Source organism: Talpa occidentalis, unplaced genomic scaffold (genome assembly GCF_014898055.3).
Source record: "Talpa occidentalis isolate TD23 unplaced genomic scaffold, MPIMG_talOcc4v2.1 talOcc4.5, whole genome shotgun sequence".
NCBI lineage: Eukaryota > Metazoa > Chordata > Mammalia > Eulipotyphla > Talpidae > Talpa > Talpa occidentalis.
This window is the reverse complement of record NW_023604861.1, coordinates 41,305,419-41,326,347: the sequence shown is the minus strand read 5'-3', so window position 1 is coordinate 41,326,347 and position 20,929 is coordinate 41,305,419. Positions and strand designations below refer to the sequence as shown.

Here is a 20,929-nt window from a genome sequence, read left to right as displayed (position 1 = left end):
AAGACATAAAAATGTACTGAAAACATTCCTACGGTGTACAATGTGGTTTAGAAGAACGAGGGAACAGAGGGTTTAACTGGCCAAGGGAGGCACCAGTTGACCACACTGACATCTCCTGGGAGGAGGCTGACTTCAAGTGGAACTGCGTGGATGCCTGCAGTCAGCTGAATGTGAACAAAGAAGAGGCCGCCACTTTTACCCGGGAAGTGGACAACTTTGAGGAAAAGTGGCTTCGGAAAAGAAAAGACGACCACATTCCACCTGGAGTAAAAAGTATTCCTCCGCTCCTCCTCCCCCCACCAACGTCCCCCAAACCTGAACGCTGACTGCGCCCTTAACCGAGCCACTCACACCCCTGCTCCGCATCCTTCACACAGGTGAGGCCGCGGGCCGCGCTGGCTCGGGTCCTACCGCCCACTCCACGCCCGCAGCCTTGCACTCGCCGGGCCCAGCCAGTAGACGGCCACGTGCGCCGGGTGCCCCGCTCCGCCCCCAGCAGGTCGGGTGCCTCCAAGGTCGCCGTGGCAACCGTGGGGTCCGGATCTCTGTTCCCCACTCTGCGCCTAGCCGAGAAGTCCAGACAGGGGCGGAGGTGGGCTGGGGCGAGCGGCTCGGCCCCTCCCAAGAGGAGCCAGCACAAGCCGGCGCGATCGTGGGCTGCGGGCCTCGTCTCTGCTGCATCGGTGGCGGCGAGCTCGGTTTAGCTCGGCCGGGTTTGGATCCCAGCCAGCCCCGCCGCGCCGCCTCCCTCCGCGGTCGCCTGGCGGGTAGCTCCCCCTGGCTACACGCGCGTCGGAGCCGCCTTCCCCGGCTCTCCGGATTTCCGGAGGCGGAGAATTTTGCCTCGGTCCCTACGAGCATCTCTCGGCGGCTCTCCCCCTCCCCTCGCGACTCCCCCTCCTCGTGGGCGCGCGCGCACTCACACACACTCACACTCGCAGGCGCGCGTGCGCACGCCCGTGCGCCCGGAGCCGCGGAGTCTCCAGCAGATCCCACTCTCTCGGGCGCCGCTACTCACACAGGCTTCCAGCCGCCACGGGGCGTCCTCCGTCTGCTGCAGCCGCGGCGCGGGCGGCCGAGGGAACGGCAGCTGCAGCCCAGACCGGTCCCACTGCCCGGTGCCCGGGACGGAGTCGGAGAGAAACCGAGAAGGAGAACGTCAAGGCGTGGAGGGGCTGCGCCGCGCCCGGCGCCCGGCGCCCGGCTCTCGGCTCTGCGCGCCAGGCTGCCGCCGCTCCGCGTACTGCGACCCCAGGTAAGCGGCTCCCGGGCCCGCAGCATCCACCCGGCGCCCGGACCCCGAGCCCGCGATCTCCGGTCCCGCCCCCGCCGCCGCACCGGGCCAGAGGTTCCGAGGGGAGTGGGCTTGGGGGGAGGGGACGGAAGCTAGAGGTGAGGCGGGTAGGGAGTGGTGCGCGGAAGCGTGGGGGCTTCAGCTCAGCCCCCCGCGCTCTCCCTCACCCTACCCTAGCTCCAGCCGGGCTACTTTTACAAGCCCGGGGTGCCAGGCGCCCCAGACAGCTGTTACCCGCTCTCCCGGCTGTCGCCAGCCAGTTTTGGCTCCGGGCTCCGCGCCCATCGCGCGCCTCCCACCTCCCCTGGACCTTGGACAGCGCACCCGCAGCCCGGCGCCCCTGGTACCGCACCCCGGACCGCGTCCGACTGGGACGGACCTCCTGCTGTTCTCTGCTTTGCAGGTTGTCACCCTCCCGCCCTGCGCCCCTTCACCTCCCAGCCCTGGCCCGCTCTAGTGCGGGTCAGAAACTTTGGTCCCCGCCGAGTGTGCGCTAGGCGCGGTTGTTGTTATTTGTGATTGTCTCCCGACGCCGAGGCTCAGACGCCTTGGACCGGTCGCCCGCGGCGGGAGCACATGCTGCCCGGCCCGGCCGTAGCCGAAGAAGCGCAGGACGGCAGGACTCGGGGGCTGCCAGAGTGCAGAGCCCGCGTCCTGGGAGCCGGGCGCGCGGCGCCTCTCTGCCTCCCGGCGTCTCCGGACTCCACACGTGCGCGCCTCCCACGAATGCGGCCCCTCCCCGACCACCCCACGTCCTCCCCCTGCACGGCCACGGCCACCCCATAGGTTGGACACCCGGGGCTCGCGGGTACTGATTGGTTGAAGATGTAACCCCACCTCCTTTCTGGAGGGGGTGATTCTGGAGTGTTGTGGTTGTCAGCTCGCAGAGCGCACTTGGGGGAAAGTGGGGTCGACAGGTGGGGAAGCGAGCTGGGTAGGCTCCGCAGAGCGCGCAGCGTGTAGACACTCACCCACCCTCCTTATCCAGTGACTCCTGCTTTTCTCCTCTTCTTTCTCAGTATTTTGCTGCTGTTACATTAAAAAACTGATGTGTGACTCAAATTTATCAAATTTTACTATGTTTGGTGGTAGCGAAGTTTAAAGCAGATATAGGGTAATGAGGGGAACATATGCATACGGGGGACATGGCAAACTGGACTGCAGTTCAAGTAGTTTGGAGAAAGTGATGGGTACCTAAGGGATCTGAAGAGGGTGGAGACATTGGAAAGGAAATCATTTCCTAGAGAATGAGAGACACGGGTATGTGAGCTTGAGAAGCTGAGGGTCATTTGTGAGGTGAGATGTGAAGGAGAAACCCATATGGGTTCTCTGGAGAAGCGGATGTGTTCTGCTGAAGACTGCTCTGTCTGGCAAAGAAGAAATTTCTGCTAGTGCCTCATTCATTATTAACACACTTTGCTTCTGTTTTGCTAGCATTGCTTTTTTTAAAAAAAAAAAAATTTAAATAGGGGACTTTGTAGTAATGTCAACCCATGTAATGGATTTTGCTTTTTCTTGTAACATACAGATTTGCAAATGACAATGAATTTCAAAAGGTGATATTTCAAAGACTCTTAAGAGATGCACTAAATGGTTAAAGTGCTTTTGAAATATTATGAAGAAAGATGGATGAGCATTGCATAAAACCCAAAGATTGTTCTGGCATTATTTAGGGCCTTTACAGAAATATATATGCATAAATGATACTGATTTCTCTTCATTTCAAAGCATGATTGCCTCTAGCATTTTCAAGCTTTAATTCCTCCAGGCTGTTTTGATGTTGTGTCTGTACAGCTAAGAATATTGTAATTTTTATCTTTAGAAGCCTTGTCAATGCAAAACAAACAGCAACTGATGCAAGTTAATGTTGACAACTTTATATTGAGTTCACTGTGTATTATTTTATTTGTAAGCTACTAAAATATGCAAGAGTAACATAGCATGACTGTCGTTCCCCAGGGATCCATATCAAAACAAAGTGGGGAATCACATGAGCCTATTCCAGGGAGAATAATGCAATTCTTAAAATGTATATATTTAAGATTCTTGGGTATAAACAGTAACGGTATCTTCCCATTTGAATTATCTTTTTACGCAGTGGTAGCACATGGTAGTAAGTAAAATAACATGTTAAATCTGTTAGATCTCAAAGCAGATAGTAAAGGTTTTCCATTTATTGTTATTTTTGTATAAGTACACAGAATTGCTTTTTCCTACTGGAGGACTTTGTATTCAAGGTACAGAATCTGGTGCATCTGACAAATTGGAAATTATTGCTAGTGGTGAGAACATAATTCTTATTATGTTTTCACATCTCTTGGGCATGTCTTGCTTTGCTTTCAGGGATTCAGACTCTAGTTTTGAGCCTATCAAATTTAGATAGTTTTTGGGGATAGATAAGTGAAGAATGTATAGTCAGATGCACACATATGCCTATATGCAAAGTATGTGTGTGTTTAGCTGTACACATTTATACATATAATGTGGGGTACATTCAGTGGATTTATTTGTATATATGTGTATATATGTTACTGTCATTCTTTAGAATTTCTTCTCATTTCCTCTTGTCCAAAAGGTGGCCCTGTTTGAAACTGTAGAAAGATTATCACCAGTAGAATTGTCCAATAGATCATGGAAACAGACAATAGTATTTTGTTGCCTGGCAACCACCTACTGTGAATGAAAAACAAAGCACTGACAGCTGCTTCCACATCCTGATATTCCTAGTAGCTCAAGCATTACAGCCCTCCAGATGAGATAGAGCTACTAAGTTTCCTTTGAGTAAGGTGAAGCTGGGTTTCTTTGGGATATTTTTTAAATGAATATTTAAAAATTTTATTTTAATAAGAATCATGTTGTTATGGTGGGATGAAATGAAGCATCTAATTTCAATTGCCCTCTTACGCCCAGTATACACTGAAAAGGGTGAGATTGGGAGTATTGTTTAGACCCTTTTTATTCTTCCCTTTATAGTCATTAAACACACAAGCACATTTTTTGCTGCCATCACATGCTCTTAGGATATTATGAAAACTTGAGTTCTCTCTGATACGTAAATAGATGGCATGGTTTTATTGCTAGGTGGGAGTTAATGGTTGATGCTCTTACCTAACCCTTTAATTTTAAGGGAGGCTGATGTTCCATGAGGTAATGTGGCTTGACCCTGTGACAGCCATCTCCACGATGTTCTTCCTTTGTCACACTTGAAAAATTCCCTCTCCTCCATGTCCTCTCTGAGTTATTCTTTGTTCTTCATTTACACAAAATTTGTAACTGCGATTTTTATGCTAATAAGGATACTTAGAAAATACAATAAGATTTAGGAGTAAAATTTCAGTATGGACACCAGGCTTGACTATGGTTTTAGTTGCCCTTTATACTAAGTACTCTGCTTCCAGTCCCTAAAAGTTCTAAGACCCTTACCTCTCCCCAAAATGAGGAAACCCAGCCCCTTATTTGTTTATATCTTTGCAGTCTTTACATGGAAGATTGTATTGGTTAATCTGCAAGAGGTTAAACATTACAGCTAATTACTTACTCCTTCTAGGTTCTGTTTGCAATGTGACAGACACACTGTTGGTGTAGGATGAGGGCTCTGTGAAGTACCTGGGACAGACTGTGTTGCTGAGTAATACCTGTATCAGTCTTTAGTCAAAGCTGTCTTGTCAGAGGTGTTACCTGAAGCCTATTGGTAACAGGTAACCTACCTGTGAGCAGTGCAGATTGTTTCCTAACTCTAAAATGACCCTGAGTGGATTGCTGGGTGGTGACCTTGGATCACATACAGAATAATAAGCCTTCTTCTAAATTTAGGAAATGTATTACATATGGGATAAATTTTGACATTCCTTATGCTATTTTAAAGAACCTGCATTCCACTGTTTATTATTTATAACAAAGGAAAGCATTTAATGTTAATACCTTAAGTAGAAAAACCTGGAGTGGACTGGCTACAGAAACAATGTAGTGACCTATTAAATACCATTGAAGAGCCATTTTCATCAGAAAAGCTTGTGCAGATTTGTAGGGGGAATAAATTTATTTACAGCATATTTAACCTAGATTTAGAAGCCTGCTAGGCATATTTCAAGTGAACTTCACGGAAATAAAAACAACAACAACAACAACATTTTTCACAGGCTAGTTATATTTTGCCCAGGGCAAGTGCTTATTTTGGATCCTCTAGGATTAATATGAATTTTAAGGTTATTGTTATTTTTAAAAATTTCTGAGCTCTTCTGTAGTTTATACATTTAATTTAATCCTTTGGAATCTTAAAATTTAACTTCTGTCATACCTTCATGTATAAGATAATGTGTGAATGTGTATTTGTAATCACTATATATATATATATATATATATATTGTTCTTTTCATCCTTATAATACAACACTAAAAGTCTTGATTTTTTTTTAATAGTGTAAAGAGAAGCTTTAAGCGAGCGATATTTATGTTTTCCGTTTCCTTATGCCAGCTTTCACTATTCTAACAGGTAAGCTTTCACCCATGCAAATAGGATGATTGCTAAAAACAAGCAAACAAATAAATATATATCTAAGCAGCATCCATTTGCTACCGAGCAGGTTAGCCAAGAAAGCATATTTTCTCATTCTTAGACACATATAATATTCCACACATACCCACATACACATTGAGTTTAATGTCCTGTGGACTTTTATCTTCAAAGTGGTTAACAATAGTATCTTGTAGTGGTTTTTTAAGTGGAGTTAATATATTCAGGTTTTCAAAAGTACAGGAGCATGTGAAAAATGTAATTGAATTTATTTCCTTTAGAAAACTTTTAGCTTTATGCCCACAACACACCCCACGCCCTATACTGCCCAGTATACCTACAACGTACCCTCTTCCTTGATGTGATGATGCAAGTATTTCAGTCTCTTTACAAATAGCAAAAGTTGAAAAAGTTGAGAAGACATTCCTGTTGCTTTCTAAATGTTTCTAGTACTGTAGGAAAAGAGTTAAACTAGCTAACTTCTCTAGTAATACTTTGGAATATGCTTCTTCTCAGTGCAGAAAGTTATACCGGGGGGTATTGATTTTTCACAAATACAGCCATCCTATGTACAGAATAGCTCCTTAATAGCCCTCAGCAGCATAGCAAAGGTTATGGTGGCAAGTCCAGAGGAATACTTTATTTAGTTGGAGCTGGAGGGTGAAGTTTGCTGGCCTCAGTGTAATTATCCAGACTGGAAAGTGGCCAAGGTGCTGCAGCTAACATCCTAAACAGTGGGAGAAAAGCCATGGATGAGGTCTTCAGTGAGTGGGAATGGCCTTCCACTGTTCTGGTCTCATCTGTGAGAGAGCACGTTGCATTGCATGAAAACCGCATATCCTGTGCACCTATGGGATAGAACCTGGGGCTGCCACCTGCATCCTGGTTGTGGCCAAGTCCGAATCCCAAGCAGTCAGTGCCATTGCAATAAGACTTTGTTCTTTATCCTGCTTCATCTTTGTGAAGTAGGCAGGGAGAGACAGTGTCTCCAAGGACACCCCTGGCTGAGTCACAAGGTAGGCAAGGAAGGCCAGCCCGTTCCTCCTACACACCTTGCCCCCCTTTTTTTTTCTCCCAAAGATTTATTTATTTATGCATACAAGAGCTGGGGCACAGGCCAGAGATGGGGTGGTGGTGGTGGTGGGAGGATTCACCAGAGATAGAGTGGGGAGAAGAACAGGCAGATTGACCAAAATACACTGCTGAGGGGAGCAGCAGGTGAGACAGGGAGGTCTTCTGCATCATGTGGGTAGCTCCCTGGCCAGCAGTGCTGCAGAGGCTGCGGATAGCTTCATAGTGCTGTGCTTAACCCCTTGTACCACCAACGAGGCCCCCTTTCGCCTTTCTACCACTGCTGGGCTGATTAACTCCTAGGTGGACTTTCCTTCAGTTTTGTGTCAGCACATCTTTGCTAAGGTGTATACTGAGAAAAGGTTAAAGTATTTTTCTGGAGGGATTCCTGAGTGTCTTGCATACATTAGATTCTCCCTATGCATTTGTTTAGTTTCACTAGTGGAATGGCACCTGCTATTTTGATAGAAGATAGTTTTGTCCAGAGAACCCATTTGATTAAATCATACTGTTTTCTTTTAGGATTATTTCTTTAACAAACCTTTATTGAGTATTTATTTATTAGCTGAATGGTATAATATTTGACTGTGCTCATGGAAGAGAGCAGGCTACTGGCAGGGGAGACTGCAAAGAAGTGCACATACAGTGTGGTTTGAAAGTGACTGAGCAGGGGAGTCAGTACATCTGGAGCTTGGGGCAGGAGGCAGACCATGGGGCACCTAGTAGAACTACATGCTCTTGGTCAGCGTTGCACAGTCTACCTGTTCAGAGGCAAGCCATGAAGTGCTTGGCACAGTAGTGATTGCCTGTGTTCCACTGCAGCCCCACGGGACAAAATCTTCAGGGCCATGCCTGGTGGAATAGACACAGTCAGATTCAAAGTCAAGACTGATGCTCTCATTGCTTCAGTGCACATGTGCAGAATTCTTCTACAAGCATTTCCCTGTTCCCTAACTAAGGGACTTCTCCTGGGGTGGAGGGTGCCTGGCAGTGTCATGAAGTTAATGACCTCAGGGTCGACCACATCCAATGACAGGAGAGAGCTGGGCCATCACGGGCTAGCCTCCTGGACCTTGGGTGCCACAACTGACACGAGTTCTACTGAGTCCGGAGTACCCCACCAAAACTGAGCCTCGGGCCCACAACAGCAGTCTGCTAGAGAATTTGCTTTTTTGGCTCTTTGTTGGTCTTCCTTTCCTCAGCCAGCACTTCCTAGGATCCCCTCCCAAATAAGAGACTAGCACTTAAATTCTATCTCAAGTTCTGTGTCTGGGGTAACCCCATATATGATACTGAAGAATCTGCTTGACGTAACCTTTTATTACTGCCCCTGTTGTTTTTTATAATGAGGTGAATTTGGGATCATCTTAGGTGATAGAGAGCTACTGAAGAAATTAGGTGAGGGCATTGTCACTTTGATTTGCAGCTTAGAAAGACCATGCTGTCAGGTGGCTGAGAAATGGATTGAAGAGTTGGGGGCATGGAGGTCAGCTAGAAGGTGGCGCTGCTTGGGCAGGTGAGGCCACATCTGTGCTGAGGTAGTACCTGGGAATGGAGATAGGCAGAGGGATTTGGATGGAAAGCTGTCTAGAAAAGTCAGCATAACATAGCCTTTGACCTGTGGGCCCTTACTCATGGTGCTCCAAAAGTGAGATTTCAGTCCTCTCCCTACTTGCCCCCCTGCTCTGAGTGTTATACTTGACACCCTCTCAGGAGTTGAGCATCTTCTGCCTTGCCTGTAGTCTTGATCAGACTTTCTAGAGTTAAGATATAATTCTGGGCATAAATAAAAGAAGACAGAAGGATAAATTGAAGAATATAAATAATTCACTACCCGATCATTAAAGGAAAAAAGTTATATTTTACCAGAAGGATTTGTGGAGTTACAGAGGCAAGTTAGAGAGATGTCTGTGATGCATATCCAGTTTGTGATAAACAGTGATTTTTTTTCTCCCATGCTGGTGGTTAAGAAGTGATTTTCATCCACCATCAATTTCTGAAGACCTAACATGATTCTTTATGCACTTGTAGCTATTGTTTTCTCTGCTTCTCTGATAGCCTGTATTTTAGCTAAGTGAATGAGTGGTAGCTGAGAGTAGGGCTGGTTCTTTTTTCTTGTTTTGTCATGCCAGGCTTTTGACTAGTTTCTCTTGGAAATTCTTAGCTCGCTAGCTCCCAAGGGAGATCAAGGGGTATAGAGAGTAGGGGAAGGAAAGCATCAATCTGTAAAGAGAACCATTTTGAATTAAAGGGTAAAGCTTGTCTAAGATACGGAAACAATCCTAAATACCCCAAAACAGATGACTGGCTCAAGAAGATGTGGTATATAGACACAATTAAATACTACTCAGTGACGCAAAACAATAAACTCATACCATTTGAAGTACCATGGATAGAACTGGAAGGGATTATGCTCAGTGAAATAAATCAGCAGGAAAAAGAAAAATATCAGATGATTTCACTTACAGGAGGAATATAGGGATATAAAACAAAGTCAGAAAAAAGGACAAAATTACTGGGCATCTTATAGATCTAAGACATATACAGCAGGGGGAGGGGAGGGAGAGAGGTCAAAATGAGAAGAGAAGAGCACAAGGGACTAAGGTGATAGTTCACGAGTGATGTGGTGGCTTATTCGTGGGGATTAGACTATAAGGGGTCAATCAAATATTGTACAAAAGTAAACAACGATGTAAGAAAAAAAATGTTAAAGCTTGTTGGATGATAGGACACAAGATCAGGCAGCCTTCTAATTGTCCCATGTATGGATACTCATGATCTGATTCTGGTTGTAGTCAGAAATGCAAAGGCTGAATAATCAAACCAGAGCCATCTGACACTGTCATAGTTCTGCAAAAGTGGTATTCAGCCAAATGACAAAGGGAAGACCAAAATAAGAGACGCTGTAGAATGGGTCAGCAAAGAGCTTACCAGGGAGAACAGAGTAATGACTGAGCACGCACATGAGTGTTAAGAGGCTGAGATGCAGTGGGTGAAACACAGTGGAAAGGAAGTTGCCTTGTTAACTTAGAGTATATACGCATATTTGTGATATTTTTAAATAAACTTTTTACTTGGAGATAATTGTAGATGCATATGCAGTTGTAAGAAATAATATAGAGAGATCTTTTGTATTTTTAGCCATTCCCAGTGATGACATCTTGCAAGCCTATAGTACAGTATCATAACCTGACAGTAAGTGACAGACTCCACAAATCTTGTGATTTCCCAGTTTTAACTTGTATTCATTTGTTTGTATATTGTGTGTGCACACATGGTTATGAATGTATCTTCTTCTGTTCAATAGTTAAATTTTTATTTTAAAAAGAGCCCCTTCTAGAATTTTGAAAAACAAACAAACAAACAAAAAACTTCACTTGGTTAAACTAGTTCTGGCTTAAGTGTAACTGAACAGAGGAACATAGACCCAATTCCCTAACCCTCTTCCAACTCTGTAATTTTGCAGAGTGGAATCTGGGGCCACATGAATGTCGCAGGAAGGACAACAGACCCCTCTGCAAGGCAGTGCTTCCACTTTTCTTAGCCCCCTGTAACTATTATATTGGCAATAAGCAAAACTTTACAAATACATTTGCTGTAAAATACACTTGCTTATTATTGCTCATTGTCACTCTTCTTCCTGTACCAGCATTTCTACCCTTGCCTTCCAGTTCTCCTCTTCCTCTTTGTGTGGGTTGGGACTCACCCTGCAAGCTGCTTTCCAGAATTTTGATGCAGCTGGCTTGCGAGGTTCAATGCATGGGAGGTACTGGTGGGAGACAGCAGAGATAAGGGTGAAGCCAGGTTTTTTCTCCCCTATCTTCTAACTTTTCACAGTGTCCCGAGTAGTGGGGATCCCCCTTCTGTAGCACCACTCATGTCCCAGGTGACCGTGGCCCTGGGACTCCAGGGACACCACCTCCCGCTATTGACCCCAACCTGGGGAGGTACAGCCTCCTGCACTTGCTGATCTGTGAATTACCACACTGTCCTGGTTTAGACTCTGCTACATCACCCGAGTAGCCAAATCTGTATTAAGTTTTTTCCTTGCAAAATACTCAAAGCTATTTCTATTTTTCTAGTTAGACTTTTCCTGGTTCCTGGATTATAAATCTCCAGAAGTTTTCTTCTGAACATTCTGACTTCCACCTCTGCAAAGATCTTGCTAGCGGCAGCTAGGATAGAAAACACCTTATTGTTTTTCTTCCCCCAGGGTCTCTGTGCCTTTCCTTACTATTCATTCCCTCTGGGGTCTGGATATCCAAATGCTGATTTCTCTTTGCAAATGTATTTGGCATTTTGGCAGTTTCCTCTAGGGTCTTTGCTGTCCTGTCCTTGAGTCCCTCTTTCACTAGCCTTCCCTATTTTTTTTTTCTGCCAGCATTTCTTCCTGACCTCGTCTCTGTGTGTAATATTCTTGTGCCCGTATTAACATATCTGTCTCGTGACTCCTGAATGCTCTCTGGTTTACAGGTCAGATCTCTGCTGCATAAGGACTTGGTTTTCTTGGCACTTCACTTTCCTGTTCAAGGATGTTTTTCATATGCATTATCGAATTCCTGTAGATGTATATGTGGTTATATAGCAAAACAATGGGAAGAATATTAATCAGAACACTTTTCTATGAAGGAAACAGGACTCAAGCAGCATCTTCAAGTAAAGAGCAATTTTAGAAGCAAAGTTGGGAGTCTACCGTGATAGAAAGGAGACACAAAAGAGAAACTGGGCTTGCTTAGGCGTGGTGCTGGGTGTTAGGCGGTGTGCTTGGTGGGGGGAAAGGATGTCCTGCGCTAATTCCATACAGGCTTTGTGGACTCCACCCCCACTCCAGACCAAAGCCATTAGGACATTGGGAAAGACAAATTTTGTCACCACCAAAGGGAAGGTGGCTGGGACCTGAGGGTGGAGTTAAGCAGCCAGGTTGGGTATAAAAACCAAACACGTGGGCCTTGGGCTCTCTCGCTCTGTCGCTCGCCTCCTGGCTTCACGGCTCCTGGCTCGCGGCCAGCTCTGAGTGCCATTTGGGATTCCAGATTGGCGGATCGGGTAGGACACATTTAAAACTTTGTCTCCCACTTTTTTCCCTGAGCTGTACATTTTTTCATTTTCCCTTCCCTGGTAAATAAACCTTTTATTAACCTTTCGTGTGTGCCAGCAGTAGAGCATTGCTAAGTCCTTTTAAGCGCGCGGGTGAGGACCCACAGTCAGGAACCCCATTTTGTATCGGGGCTGCCCTATAACATGCTGACCAGCTGCTCAGACTCCTCCCACTGTTGGAGAGCATTCTTACTCGCTGCTACCATGTTGATTGTGCATATTAGGCAGCTTTACCCCCTTTTAAGGGCATCCCAACTAAGCATGGAGGGCTGAGAATTGGAGCAAGGAAAACACTTTAGCACTGTCTCCAACTAAGATGTTCCAAAATTTGCACAAATAATCCAGTCGTAGGTGCCCCATCCAGATACCAGGAGCAGTACCTTAAGGCCTTGCCATTCACCTGGGAGTATTCTTAGGATTAATGACCTTGCAGTTCCCCATCATGTTGATGGACTTGGACCTGGGGAAATTCAAAGCTTTTGACTAAAGAAGAATGTAAGCATTGAAAAGTAGGCTGTGGGATGGGTAGTACATGTGTTCAGGTCCTGATGTTCTCCTGCCCTTACAGGGGGACGAGCTGGGGAATGTTTGTGGGTTGGTGCACACAGTTATGAGCAGATGGATCTCTTTGGAATGTGTGTGGAAGGCTGCTTGCTTGCCTTTGCTCTCCATTAAGATCAGAAGTGAATGTGTGGTGGAGATTCCTGATTTAGGTGGCTATGTGTGAGCTGACAATGGAAAAGAAATAAACTTACTTTAAATGGACATAAACTTTGATGACAAACAATTAAGAAACATTTCAGCCTCACAGACAAATTAGGGTTCTACTTAATGTGAGTGCAAGATTGGAAAAGATTGAATCACGTGCATACCTATAACCACTAAAGAACAATTTGTTAGTAACAAAACACCCATTATGGCTGCTCTTGTGGGAGTTTCTTTCCCATTCCCCTGATAGCATTGGGTGTACTTTCCTTCAGGAAGGTGGTGCCGTCTCAAGCCTGGTCTGCAGACATTCCAGTTGCCCCTTCTGCAAAGATTTAGTCTTTCTTTCCTTATTTCCTTCCTTATTACTCAGTAATGTGCAGTGGCAAGAAGAGGCATTTTAAAATGGAATTGTCTTGGGCATTAGGGATTTGATCCTGTCAGAAACCCAAAAGCTAGTCCTTAGATGGCGGAGAAGTTGTTTTCTATGCCTTGGCTGGTACACTCTGTATTGTGATGAGTTGGCCGTAATTTCTGATTTTTTTCAACTAAGTGAATTGTTGGCGTATATATGTGTCAACATTATTTCATGTGTATGTGTGTATTTATACTTAAAAATCTCACATAATATTGTGACCAAGCTTGAAAGTCACTTTGTAGTAGAGATCTGATGTTTTTTGGGGAAAGCGTGTTACATGCATTCATTGTACCAGATGAGTATTTACTTTGCCAAGTTCACTCTAGGTGCTAGAATGCAGTAGTGAACAAAAATGATTACCGTTCCTGTCCTCCTGGGAGTGCACAGTTCACTAGAAAGGATATCAAGGAAAATGGAAATAATTATATAATTGGGACTCATGATAAGTCTAGGGAAGAATCAGTTTTTTCTGGAAAGGGATCATGAGGGTGAAGACTGGGAGAGGGGAAGCTTATATTGGGAGAGTAGTTTATAAAGTAAGATCTGAAGGGTGCCTGAGTTAACCAGGTGACAGTCACTAGTGTAGAGCGCAGACATGAGAAGGAATCTGGTTTTTGGATCTCTGAAAGATACCTAGTGTGACTGCAGTGCAGAGAGTGCTGGCAACGAGGCCGCTGGGGTGTAGTGTAGGTTAGTGTCTGATTGTGCTGCTCCAACTCGGCCATGGCATTTTATCTACTAACTGGAAGGGGGAGTCTGTTTGGCTTTTTTTTTTTTTTTTTTTTTGTCTTGTCTTTCTTCTTTTCACATAACATAAAACAAACCATTTTATTTATTTATTTTTAAAATATTTATTTATTTATGCATATAAGAGCTGGGGCATAGGCCAGAGGTGTATGTGGGCGGGTGAGAGGAATCACCAGAGACAGAGTGGGGAGCAGAACTGGCAAATCTACTGAAATACACTGCTGAGGGGAGCAGCAGGCGATTCAGGAGAGGTCTGCTGTGCCATGTGGGTTGCTTCCTGGCTGGCCGGGGATCAAACTCATGCTGCAGTGGCTGTGGCTAGCTTCAGAGGTTGCGTCTAACCCCTTGCGCCACCAGGGAGGCCCAAAACAAACCATTTTAAATTAAACAATTTAGTGATATTTAGTACATGTGGTACGTTCATGGTGTTGTACAACCATGATCTGTACTCTAAACTGTTTTTATTACCCCCAAAGGAAATCCCTAACCATTTAAGCAGTCACTCAAAAGTCTAAGGGGAGTGATGTGGTGAGACTTATAGTATGCAAGTCTTTCAGGCAAGTTCTAAAGAAGGGATTGGAGAGGGCAAAAATGAAAGCAAGACAACCAACTTGGAAATAATGGTCAGGTCCAGGGAGAGATGGTGGTGACTTCCTGGACCAGGGACAAGAATAATGACCATTGATTTGAGGAGGATAATAATCCAACTTGGAGTTATATAATCAGATTTGATTATCTCTAAGGGACTGTTATCTTGTAATTACCTACATCACTGTTTTCCAAAGGGTGAGCCATATGTAATTCAGACCTATCTAGGAAGCTTATTAAAAGCACGGCTGTTTACGCCCACCTCAAGACATTGATGCAGAAGGACTGAAAGGGACCCTAAGGAATTCTGCTTGGAACTGAGTTTCAAGGACCACTGTTGTCTTCTTTCACATTCTGATGCCCTTTGCGATTGAAGGCTGCCAGCACTCTAACAAAATGAATGTGAATGAGAGGGAGACACAGCATAGACAAATGGATTACCCTAGTGCATGTTGTAATTTTCAGTGCCAAAGATACTTTATGAGGGATGAATCTTTAACTGACTGCAAAGGTAAATATGTAATATAGACAATTTTATGGTTAATGTTTATTTTTGATTCTTTACTTTCCTGGTGTATTGTGACTCAACCAGAGTTAAATGGTGACTGACTATGAACAATGGCACTGGTACGCAATACAAGGTAGCATGTAGGTTGAGTATAGTAATAATTTGAATAACATGAATAACTGTTGGAAATTAACTTATAAAGCATATCATCCTTGTATCATTGCAGTTACCTTGTATCTACAAGATTCCTGTGATTTTTATAGAGCTGTTCATGCCAATTTACATTTCGATGCCAGAGTTTTTGAGAACTTGTTAGTTGCAACATCTTATAAGCTGCAGTAAAAATCACTAATAAATCAAGATTTTTGTTTTCCATTTGCTTTTGGTAGGTTTCTCAAACCTACATGATCTGTCACTTGCAGCCTGAATCTGAAACATTCAGCTATTTCTAACCCAATGACATTCAGGTCTTTTAAATAATTCCCTTCCCCCCAACAGCTTATATAATATGCTTTATCAAATTATAGTTTTAGAACTAAAAGGGTCACAGAGAACATCTGGTTTTCTGGAGATCATTACCTCTGGAGAGTTTCAAGTGAAGGGAATAAGGTCACCACTGAGGAGTGGCGTAACCTCCTTGGAGATTTATCCCCAGGAGAAAACGGTGTAGCTATGCAGCAGCAGCAAAGATTAAACCTTCTACTCTCCCCAACATAATGACACCCCAAAGGAGCCACCTTTTTGCAGCTTTTGAGTGGTCTCCATGGCATCTGCTCCGTCTACAGGCAGCTGTGTGTCTGGCTCTGCTCCTGCCCTCCCACACTGAGACTCTCCATTTTTGGAATATGAAGTGCGCTGTAAGAAGAATTTCATTTTGATTAATATTATTTCCACTCTTCTAGAAAGACACTTAGACACCTCTGGCTGTGTTTCTTTTTCAGCTTGTACAAATTCAAAGCATAAAGTGGTTTCATTGCTTCATCATGGAATTTTATAATGAAATAATATTTTTATTGCCTGGCTAGCTTCCTTGAGTTTTGGTCCTGAAACAATTAAATTTGGAGAGGGCTCTGAGAAAAAACTGTCCATTTATTTTACACTGAAGATAAAACAGCCTCAGTAAATGGCCAGCTTTTTTTTAAAGCTGAAATTTTCTGTGCCACAAAATACATGTTGTTTTCAAGATCAAAAACTATTGAAGAATGTGAAAATGGAAGTAAAATTCCTCAGAAACACTAGAGATAACCATTGTTGACATTTTAGTAAAATTCCTCCAGGCCTCTTATCTGTCTGTCTCAGTCTGCCTCTCTCTACATCTCTCTCTGTGTATGGTAGATATGTGTCTGTATATACTCACACACATATCTACCATATACAGATAAACTTCTAGATAAAATTTCCATAAATATGCAACATATATTTGCTATATGTGTTGCTCTGTTATCTGCTATTATTTCTAATAACATGTGGTGGTTATCTTTCCATGTCAATAAATATGTTATCGTTTTAATGACCGGATACCTCTGTTGGATGCTTTTCATCATCAGTAACACATATCCCAGGGCAAAGTGACTTAAATAAAAGACTATGAAAAAAAACCCAGTGGGTCTTATGCTTCAAGTATTGTTTAATCAGGATTTAGGATTTTTTTTTTTCTTTCCTGCTTTTTCATGTTTCCTACTTTTTCTCTTTCCTAATCCTTCTCATGTTCATCATGGTTGCAAAATTGCTGCAGCTCTTGAGGCCCATTAACTACCCAGAGAGAGAGAGAGAGAGAACTTCTTTTAGCCATCAAACTAAAGCCCTGGGCTCCTTCTACTGGGACCATGTTAGGTCAGTGACCAGGGAAATGACATTTTCTGATGGCCTCAGATTTAGGTAGAAGTTTATGCTAATCCTGTCCAAGCTTCATGACTAGGAAATGTGGAATCTCCTAGAAAGGAGGAAAGAAAGCAGCTTGGTGAGGAGGCAGCTAATGGTGTCTCTTAGCATTTAGCGCCTACTCCAGGTATACTGATAGACATTAAGTTATTTCCAGTTTTTCCTCTAAATCCTTGCTGCTCTAAGCATGCTTGTGTGCACACACCTTTAGACTTATGTAATCTCATTTGGGTAAATTCTTATTAGAGGAATTGCTGGATCAAAAGGTATGCCCATTTTACTTTTTAATAGTCATAAGCCACCTGAGCTGTAATCCACACTTTTGCCAAATAGATATTGAGATCCCTCAACTGCCTGCTGTGAGCTTTTATTTTTTTAGCCATTAGAATCTTTAAATGGAGATTTTCAGAATTAAAGCAAAATTTCAGGTGTCACTATTTCTTTCAGCAAGACAAATTTGATGTGACATGATTTGAGGCTAATCAGAGCCTCTGTGGTACAAAATGTACCAGTTAGGCAAAGAGTAAAGGGTAGAGAGAGATGTAATCTTCCAGTTGCAAGCCTAGTGCTTGGCGGATGATGGCCCAGGGTAGGCCGTTGGGCGCCCGAGTGTGTGCCTGTATATTGCCCTGATCCTTGCTCTGCAGACGCTGTTACTATCTGTCTGCCTCCCCATTCCAGTGTGTGGCATGAAGTTCCACCAGGCACAGCTCGAAGTGCTGGAAGCTGGTGACCATTCACAACCCACCCTTCATGCTCATCTGCAATATTTCTGCACTTTTGCTATTGAATCTAGTAGAAAAAACTTAGAAATCAACAATCTATGGGATGGCAGGACTGGTCATTCTTTTGAGGAGGTGTGGGGGGGAACTCACTGGAAAGATAACACTTTTTAAAAAAAAAGATTTATTTATTATTCAAGAACTGGGGTATAGTCAGAGGAGCGGGAGGGTGAGAGAATTCACCAGAGACAGAGCAGGGAGCAGAACAGGCAGACGGACCAAAGACACTGCTGAGGGGAGCAGCGGGCGCGGCAGGAGAGGTCTGCTGCGCCATTTGGCATTCTCGCCAGCCTGCCAGGATAGAACCCACGCTGCAGAGGCTGTGGACAGCTTCATAGTGTGGCTCTCAACCTGCTGCACCACTGGGGAGGCCCTGGGAAGATAACACTTTTAAGGAGCCAGGGCAGAGGAAAGGGTAGTGGTGGTGCAAGGAATTAAGACAGCTGCTATCTGCAGCCACCGCAGCAAAAGTTCCATCCCTGGCCAGGAAGGTGACCCACATGGTGCAGCAGACCTCTCCTGTCTTGCCCGCTCCTCCCCACACTTCGCACGGTGTTTCATTAAATCTGCCTTTTCTGCTCCCCACTCTGTCTATGGGTGAATACTTTCACCCCCCCTTCTCCCACCTCTGGCCTATATTTCAGTTCTTGTCTGCATAAATAAATAAATAAATAAATAAATTTTAAAAAGGACCCAGGGCAGAGGTATGCTCTTTGCTATTGTTTAAAAAAAGAAAGAAAGAAAGAGGGAAAAAAACAAGCCTGAAATGGAGTTTTTTCACACTGGGCCCCACCCAGACTTAATACCTAACCTAACTGCAGTTTCAGCCTCTCCTCAAAGTAGAGTCTTAAATCGATCAACCTGGAGTTTCCAGCTCTGCACCAGGAGGTCATCATTCCCCTGGGGGAAGGTGGCTTTGCCTGAAATCATCTTTCTTTTCCTAATAACTTCCCTCCATCCTTTTTCTGACTATGAAAGCCTTCCATTTTGTGCAAGTCCTTTTGCCCTGCCTGTCGGCTTGCTGTATGGGATACTACCTGATTCATGAGTTTAATAAAGCTGTTAGATATCTAAATTTATGAAGTTTGTTTTTTAACACCAGGACAGCCTTTATTAATATGAATGAGAAGAGCATGTAAATGGAAACCTAGTGGCAGTTCACAGAGTGCCAGTGAATGCCTTTTGAGCATTTGGAAGCACGCTTGCCAGTGGCATCCTATTTTGTTCTCATGGCAGCCCCCGTTTATTCCCCATGTCAGTGATAAAAGAGGAAGCCAAAACTCAGAGTGTACGAAAAGTCACTGTACATGGTCATAGCTGGAAGGTGAAAGAATCAAGAATTTTGAAGCAAGAATTTTGAATGCTTTTCCTACCACATTGTACTCTATGGTGCTCCTCTCCCTGGATTGAAATTACAGTAGCAACTTGCTCTTTTTTTATTTTAACTGATAGAAAAAATATAATATCTAGCACTGAATTTCAGATACTGTTTAGTGGGTAGACTGAGGAATACCCTAGGACCCCCCAATTTGTATGCTCTGATGGGATTCTGCCATCTGCCACATAAAAGACAAAGCATACTCTTAATGTGTAAGATCTTTGATGGAATGATTGTGCATTGAGGAAAGAAGCGAAAGGATATAGTTTCCCCAATGCCCAGCCAAACAGGGTTGGCCCAAAGTGGGGTCACTGAGGTCCGAGAGCTTACCACAAGTCTGAGCCACCGTTTGGCAGGAAAGCACAGGGAAGGGGCAGAAGGGACCAGGCAAATCTGGGTTGAAAGCAAAATCAAAGTACAAATCAAGATAAAGGCCGCCGTTGTCAGCCTCCTCACGGATCTCACCCACTTGGCTCTTCATGTCTCTCCATGTCTTCATGTGTCTCCTCCGAGTCCCCCAAGTCCCTGGCCCAAGTCCAAAGCTGAGAAGCAAGCACAGCCTTCGTCATGTCTCTCTGCTTCATGTCTCTCCTTTCCTCTGTTTCTCCAAGTCTTCCATGTCCTCACCTGGCCTCACCTGGCCTCTCAGCTCTGCCCCTCATTAGGTGAGGTTGGGAACTGTAGGTTAAGGTAAAAAGTGTCAGGCTTTTCTGCTCTCCCACCATTAGGATAGATGATGGAACCCTGTGGTCCCGAATGCATGCCTGATGGCGTGGGAGTAGGCATAGGTAGATGGGATTCACCTGGGCTAAGACTGGGCTTTTAAGGACGGTGTCATGGGAACAAACAGATGAGAAGAGATGCAGAGAAGCAGAAGCAGAAGCAGGAGAGAAGCAGAGAGAATGCAGGAGAAGGCCAGAGAGCCCAGAGAGCCCAGATAGAGTGAAGACTTGCTGGGGGCTGGGAGGCATGCCAGCCTCCCGGCCCCCCAGCACCCCTGCCTGCTGTATGCCTGGTAAATCCCAATAAAAGTCTGTAAAAGCCACTGAGGGCTCCAGTACTCTCTCCTCCTTTACCCGGTCTGCATGGAATCATAGAAAACCTGCACTGTGGCCCTTCCTGCCCCTAACAGGAACTTAGAACCTCCCCTTTATAGAGATTCTTCTGTTAGCAATACGTATTGAAAGGATTCCCCTGAGAATTCTAAGTGCTAACAATGACTGAAACGATAAATGACCCAGATGAGGTGTGTGGCCTAGAAAATAAGGAAGTTGGACCAACAGTGACAAAGGGAACAGCCAGAGTCTCTGAAGCTGGAGTTTCCTGAGCATGAGACATGAGGGGAGGGGCCGAATGCTAAAAATAGATAAAGTGACACAGTAAAAGTGAGCATGTTCTAAAGCTGTTAATAAGTTAAAGAAATATAATTGTTATTGTTGCATTAGAAATACTTGCCACAGAAGCATATTTCCATGGCACAATTTTATTACAAAGTAGAGAAGTGGTGGAGTTTTGGAGATGTGTGAACTTGGCTGCTGTGTTTATTTGGGTTCAAAAAGCTAGAAGGAATGGCTCCATTTAGTCAAACAATATCTTCATCAAGAAGAAGAAAAGGGCAATTTATAAATAAAAGCACGACTTCATCAGAGTGAAAATACATTTACACGAAAAAAGAAAATGTTAGGTTGGAGAGTACTTAGTGGAGAACATTAATGACCTAAACTCATGGGAATGGAGTTATATAACCCCAGGCTAGTGCTGCTGACATTTAGAATAAGGCAGAGTTCTCTGTGGGCGTAGGCCAAAAGGAGGGCTCCAGCTCAGCCTTTCTCCCCACCCCCCTCTAACCACCCAGTTCCAGGTGAAGCCCAGGCACTGACAGATGGTCCTGGTGAGTCTCCTAGTGCATCTGGCAACAGGTGTATTGTTCTCTTCCGGCTCCTGCCGG

General features: G+C 44.5%; 1 protein-coding gene across 11 annotated transcripts in view; it reads left to right on the top strand.

Annotated features, from left to right (window-relative positions):
* The first annotated feature begins 980 nt into the window (after positions 1 to 980).
* Positions 981 to 20,929, top strand: part of ENOX1 (ecto-NOX disulfide-thiol exchanger 1) — a 522,650-nt gene continuing 502,701 nt past the window's right edge. For 6 of the 11 annotated variants that reach the window (XM_054701769.1, XM_054701763.1, XM_054701773.1 and 3 more), the window contains exons 1-3: positions 2,762 to 4,080; positions 5,713 to 5,785; positions 10,019 to 10,072. The gene's annotated coding sequence lies outside the window, so the exon portion shown is untranslated. Of the gene's footprint in view, positions 1,256 to 2,761; positions 4,081 to 5,712; positions 5,786 to 10,018; positions 10,073 to 20,929 lie in introns of those variants that run through there. The other 5 variants (XM_054701770.1, XM_054701761.1, XM_054701771.1 and 2 more) reach the window with 3 other exon arrangements.